Genomic DNA, 7143 nt, shown 5'->3' on the forward strand with positions numbered 1-7143 from the left:
AAAATCCCCAACCAAGACACCCCTAACCAATCTTAATTTGAAGTTATAAATCTTGTAATGTTAATTTTTTAATTTACTTTGTTTTGGGTTTTTTGGGGTTTTTTTTGGTTTTTTTTTTTGTTTTTGTTTTTTTTTGTTTTTTGTTTGTTTTTTTGTTTTTTTGTGTTTTTTATTACCAGTATTCAGGGTTCCAACATCACATTGTGAATAAAAGGGATCACTGAGAGGGGTTATTTAGGTTGTATCCTGGGAAAACAGGGGAACAGAGATCAGATTGGGTCTCAAAGCAATTCTACTTTGTTTCTGATGCAGCAGCTGACACGGTAAATAGACAATATGAAATCTAGAAGCAGATTTATCATAAACTGTAAATTTCCTGCTATGAGCTTCCTCAACATTGACATAAAATCTCAAAATCATGTTAGAAAGATCTTTGCCAAAAAAATAAAAATATCAAAAATTTGGAGGAGCTTTGGAAAGACAAAAAGAGCCTTAGATCAGTATGAGTCTTCTGGGATGTTGTATTTTCCCTAAGATTAATTTAATACAATACATGTCAGAGGAAAGAGCCTGAAATAAGGTAAATAGTACTCACAGAAGGAGCTACCCACTCACTGTGTAGGTGTCTCTAAAAATTTATAGGACATTTTTACTTATTTAATCCCTTTCTCTTCCAGCTTCAGTGGGAGTGTCACTAAAGGAAAATACAAATGGCTGCTTAATGTGTCTTTTTCATCAGTCTGCTCTCAGGCCCTGTCATGTACAGAAATTCTCTCTCCACTTTGTGCCAGTCCCCAGAATATCTCTGCACATTATAAAAAGAGAAACACAGTAGAGGTATCTGTTGCAGAAAGGGAGTGAATTTTGAGACATGTTTGGTAGACAAAGAAAAGATGGCAAACTGATCCAAGGCCACCTCCTCTGTGCCATTCACAGGTCCCTGTTTTATCCAAAGGATGCACAGGAGTCTTCCCTCACTTGATCATTTCTCAGAGGGAGCCTTTTCCCAGCTTTGATCATTCTTGTGGCCCTCCTCAGAACCTTTTCAGGTCTGGGCTATTCTTTGAGGTGAAAGGATCTGAACTGGGTGCAGTAACAAGATGTCCATGAATCGTGGTTTGCTTGTGGTGCTTCATCTTGTTATAAAATTATTCACGTCTGATCTGGCTTTCAGGCTGATACTGAGCTGGTGTTTGCACTATTTATAGCACCCCAATGTCTTGGTCCTGAATTAGAATACTCACCTCAGAGCCTCTTTGGTTTTATTTTTTAATATATGAAATTAGGATTGCTGCACCTCAACATGCACATATTGCACATATTGGGTTTATCATTCAGTCTAGCTGCTCTGACTCAAACTCAAACTCCTCTGCAGCTCTTCACAGCTGCTTTTTATCCTCCCTTTCTATTGTTGAGCTGCCCCAGCGCTGTCTGTGAGCTCCAGGCTGTGTGTGCCCAGCATCTCCCTGCGCAGTGCCATTAGTGCCCCCCTCCTCCAGCAGCACCATTCCCACCGCTCCCTGCCCACCTCCAGCCCCTCGGTTATCCCTGGCATTCCCTCTCGTGCCACAGCTCCTCTGCTCCTTGCAAAGCCTCCGTGGAGACATTTATTGAAAGCCTTTTAAGAAATACATATAAACTTTCATTAACTGGATCACTTTAACTGCACAGCCGTGAGCTCTGGGGGGAATTTTTGTGTTTGTAAGGTGCAGTTTCCTGTAAGAGAAGGCAGGTAGGCTCTCCCAAAGTGCATTATTTTTGTCCAGATATCTGGTAATTTGTTTTTCATTACAGTTTCTGTAGAAGTCTGACTTCCAGACAAGTTATTTCTCTATGCCTATCCTGGTAGCTTGAAATTTGATGCTGTGCTTGTCCCTTCCCAGTGCTGTGATTTTAAGTCAATGGTTGTTCGCTGCTGTGAGTCACTTTTCTATTTGACTTTCATTAAAAGTCATTGATGAGTATGGTTTAATTCTTTGATATTGTTCCTAATGTAAAAGTGTCCCAGAATCTCCTCTGCAGATATTTCAGCTTCAGACAGATTTGGGGAATTTTTTGAATCCTTTTTATTTTTTTTTTTTTTTTTTTGAGGATTCTGCAGTAAGAATTGCCTCTCTTTCTGACACTGAGACCACACATAAAAAATTTAGCTTTTCTCAAACCCTTTTCTTGGAGTATATGTATTGACATTATAGATTTTTAAAGGGTTTTCTGCTTTGTGGTTGTTGTTTCTTAAACTCCTCTTTGGTTGACTTACTCTGTTCAAAGTCCCCAAGTTTTATCAGCACTTCATTTTTAATGGGTTCCTTACCCTGTCCAACAAGCTTTGAGGAAGGCTAATCTAATTTTTAAGATCTTCACAGAAATGGAAACATGTTTGAATATAGTAAAAAATGCTTATTTCCCCTTTCCTATTTAATTTGATTTCCCTAAAAGGTCATTTCTTTTTTTTCTTTTTTTTTTTTTTCTTTACAATTGTCTATATAATATCAGGCACTTTGCTGAATAGGGAAAGATTTAATTAAAGACTTAAATATTCTGCTGAATCGGGGCTTCATAACTCCAACTTCCCCACAGTCTAAGTGATAATGTATTGACTGAGAACAAAAATTACCCCCAAACACCTTGACAATTAGTTAAACTTAGTCAAAGAGATCAAAGCTCAATTTAGCAACCTTCACTCCCATTTTTCCCCTCATTTTCCTTTAACTAATTATTTGGGCACACTTTTCTTTCCAGTGCAGCATACAACTCAAAATAACCCTGAAAGCAGTTTTCTTCATTTCTGGTGAGTTATGAGTCGAGGGATTTGAAGTGGTTATCGTAGTCCTCCCTTCCTTATTGTTCATTAATTATAGCACTGCTGTTCAGACAGAGATTTATCAAGTAAACTGAAACTCTCCCTTTCATTTTGGATGGCTGGTTTTAGATTTGCCCAAGCTTATCTTGATCTCAGGTCTTCCTTTTAAATTAGTTTCCCTGGGGTTCTGAAGTTTTATCAGATAGGGGAATAGTAAAGAGTTGTTCAGACTTCAAGCCCTAATGTTTCAGATTAAAGCCACGAAAGATTTGCTTTCCTGCTCTAAGTTCCAGTTGAAGCAAAAATGCCAATTCAGGATTTTCTTCATAAAGAGATTCTTCTTTGTAGAAATAAAAAGTGTAAAAGCCTATGTTTGTTCAACTTTGCTTTATTTAAAGATTATATTAACTTGGAATAAAAACTGCTTACTTTACAGCTATTTATTTGCTTTCACACACCAAACCTTTCTAACATAATTTGATTCTCTGGTCAGAACTTACCCAAAATAGCTCCTCAGGCATAGAGCATTAGATTATTTTGGTTAACAATAAGCTCTGTGTCCCAAACTCACGTACCTACACAGAAATAACAGTTTAATGTTGAGTTTGACATAAAACAAACTATCCAGCTGGAGAAGAATTTAATCAGAAATGCTTTCCTGCTAACAGGAGGGGTTGGCTCACTGATGATGCTTTAGTGACCCGGATGCTTTTTGCTGGGGATGACTTTGGGGTTGCTGGGAAGGTGTGAGGAGTGCAGGAATTGCTTGTTACTGATCTTCCCCATGGTGAAATATGTGGGGTTTCAGTATTTGTGTATTAAAAGGGGAATAGTCAAGGATTAGGACCAAGGATTAAACTGGGGTTAGGAAGAGAAACTCTGAAGTAAGATTACAGGTGGATTAAGTCATGCTAAAACTCTGTGGAGCTCAGTTGATTATTTTTTGGGTCATTTCTTGATCTCTTCGTAGCTTATTTGTGCAAAACTCTGATAGATGATTTTGTCTTTTAGTCACAGTCCTAAAACCTCATTCATTGAATTCAGAGGGCTTCATTTGATAGACAGGGCTCCCTGTGGACCAGCACTGGCTCCAAATTGGTAGGAATCATTCAACACTCTTGAAACGTCCCTAAAGGTCACTTTATCTTTGTACTCTGTATGTGTGCAAACATACATGTGCCAGTCCCTGCATTCCAAATAAATAATTGCAGCCCTAATCAAATCTAATATCCTTGAGCCTATCAGAATGTTCAGCACCATCCTGCTGCCAGTTCATTCCCCCCTCCCAGACTGGGTGCTCATTTCCCACAAAACACCCATCCAAACCGTTGGAGCGTTTGGCCTGCAGGCGAGCCTTTGGCAGCCTCCCTTTAGTGCAAAATCTGATTTTCCTTTCCAAATCAGAGGTTTTGTGTTCTCATCGTCTCCCGACTCCCGCTGAGTTTCCTCCTCAAGAGCCCAAAGGCACTGATTTCTGCTGGAATGCAGCGTGGCAGTGCCAGCAGCTCTTCTCCAAAGGCTTTGGAGCAGGGTGGGAGCCAAAGGCTGGGAGGACTCGTCTCTCACCATTCCTTCAGTGTGCCCTGGCTCTTGGCTGCCTGATCTGGGCTGCTGCAGTTTCCCACACCAGCAATTTCCCTCCTGTCCCCTGAGCAGTGACCAGCTTGAAAAGACTACTTTTATTTTAAAAGCATTTCATGAATGTGTTCAATCCCTTTCAATCTTAATTCAGATTATTCACTAGCAATACCTGCTTCCTTTTTTATTTTCCCATCTTTTCCCAATTTTTTCCCAATTTTTTCCCAATTTTTTCCCCATTTTTTCCCATTTTTTCCCAATTTTTTCCCATTTTTTTCACTTTTTTTCCCTTTTTCCCCTTTTTTCCCATTTTTTCCCTTTTTCCCCCTTTTTTTTCCCTTTTTATTTCCTTTTTTTCCCCCCTTTTCCCCTTTTTTTCCCCTTTTTTTCCCCTTTTTTTCCCCCTTTTTTGTTTTCTCCTTTTTTTCCCTTCCTTTTATTTTTCCCCTTTTTTTTGTTTTTTTCCCTTTTTTTTTAATTGCTTTCTCACTGTAGAGTCAGAGTCACTTCAGGTACAGGCAAAGATTAAAAAAAAAAAAAATCCATCTTTATTTGCCTCTTAAGGAAAAAAAAAAATACTTCACATTTATAAATTTGAGATTTTAATTTGCATCCATCAGTTTTGGGACTTCATTAAGTGTTTTCTGACAAATAAAAGGCATTTCTTGATGTCTCTCAGCCTTAATGGTTCTAATAGGAGGTTAGTAACTCTAATTTGTAGATATAGTCTTTATACAATAAATAATAAAATATAAGGCAATAATATTAATGAGAGAAAAAATTGGTGAGAAATCAGTGACAAGCCCATGACAGCTGAATGTAATTCATATAAATGTGTCTGGTACAAAGAGCCTTAACCAGCAAATTAATCTGAACTTCCTGAACTGTTCCCTTTTATTTCTGCTCTTCCTTCACATGTATTTTGTTCCTGTCAGGAAAGCCTTTGCTCTTCCAGCAGCTCTACAGAAGATGTTAAAAACTGCAGTAAACTGGCAGACCTGTACAGTAACCTCCCTACAATCTTAAAAAAATAAAATAAAATTGGTGGTGCCATCTGGAGCCTTGGAAAGATTAAAGAATTTCCTTTACAAAAATGTGTTTGCATGCTTAAAGATGTTTTATTCTGCATCTTGTGTTATCATCGTAATATTAAATCCCCCAACTGCAAATAAAATAAGTGAAGGAAGTTGTAATTTTTGGATTAATCTAATAATATGGGGGTGGAGTTTTATAAATGTGCTCTGGAATACAGGAGCAAATGATGCATTTCAGTGTTTGCACTGACTGGAGTTGGGTATTTCACTGTGGCAGTGAAATTTAACACCACTCTGCAGCTCTGCACATCACTGATGGACAAAGCAGTGGGCTGGAAGGGGTTAAATGAGCGTTGCTGAAATGGAGAAATTTGGGATATTGCTGTAGCAACTCTTGGTATCAACACATTGTTTCAGGGTTTATAGCATCCTTCAGTAATTTGGGTCTCCCTGGAAGTGGTTCAGTTTTGGCAAAGCCACCAAAACTATTGAAAAAAAACAAACAAAAAGAGAGAAAATGTAAAAAAAAAATTTATTCCAAAGATGGAAACAGTAACACAGAGAGGTACAACTGTATGGGTGTGGGTGCAGCAATACGTGTTCCTGGACAGACATTCGTTAATCACATTCTGGAATTCCTTTTCATTTTCCTCTTTATTTATTTTCATTTTCATTTACCAGTGGCCAAAGAAGGTTGAACGGAACATGAGTTTCATGCAGGTTTGCCCTGGAGTGGCAGTGGGGTGTCTCAGCCCTCAGGGACACACAGCACCTGAGCACAGCTTCCAGCAGCAGCAAAAAATGAATAAAAAACTTTTCCTGTCTTAGGGAGGTAACCAGAGCATCAACCAATCCTTCAGGATACTGCCCCACGTTACACCTTTCCTTCACAGAGATGTCTTGGAGAAGAATTAATTTAAAATGCATTCTCTTAGCAGTACAGGTAACAACATCTGCTTTTCTTCTTGCCACATAAACCTGTGCAACTACAGCTGCAGTTAAATATATGTATTTATAAATATATATATACATATGAACTGTGTAAGTACTTGCAGAAATGGGTACAAAATCTATCTGCAAGGCTGCATTTATATCTAGATCTGTCAAGATTTCTGGGGGGATTGGTGGCTGTGGAATGTTTTATTCTAAACAAACATTCTGTGTTTCCATAATATTTTTGTACTGAAGCCCTTGGTTTCTGCCACACCACCTCCCTCAACTCTCCTACTCAAGAAAGCCACTGATGTCTTTTAGGGAAGCCTACAGGACTAGTATGTCATCAAGTGGTTAAGAAAGGGAAATACTCTGTGTTCTGGCAGAAGTAATGCAAGAAATGGTCTGAATTTGAAACTAAAAAAATACCAATAAATTGTTAGAATTTTAGGAAAGGTCTGAAACATGTCTTGTATTCCAATTTTCTGCCTTTGAAAGGTCTTGCATTAAGTCAGGGATTATTTTATAATCCATTATGCTTGGTGCCTATTAAAATAAAAGAGGCTGTTTTTCTTCTATTTAAAATTTGGAAATCGATATTTCAGGTTTCTCTCTCGATGAAGTAGGGTGAGATCCCACAACATTCCTGGGAGCTCAGCTTTCCCTGGAATGTCAGAAAATGCTGCATCCCTCTTTGCATGGGCTCTGGGTCCTCCCCAGCCCCACTCCTGCCATGTGCTCTATTGGGAACGGCGACAAGAACGACACAGACTCTCCAGGGAGTCGATCAGGAGAATT

The sequence above is a fragment of the Cyanistes caeruleus genome, chromosome 14, assembly GCF_971803275.1.
Source record: "Cyanistes caeruleus chromosome 14, bCyaCae1.hap1.1, whole genome shotgun sequence".
In the NCBI taxonomy this organism is placed as follows: Eukaryota; Metazoa; Chordata; class Aves; order Passeriformes; family Paridae; genus Cyanistes; species Cyanistes caeruleus.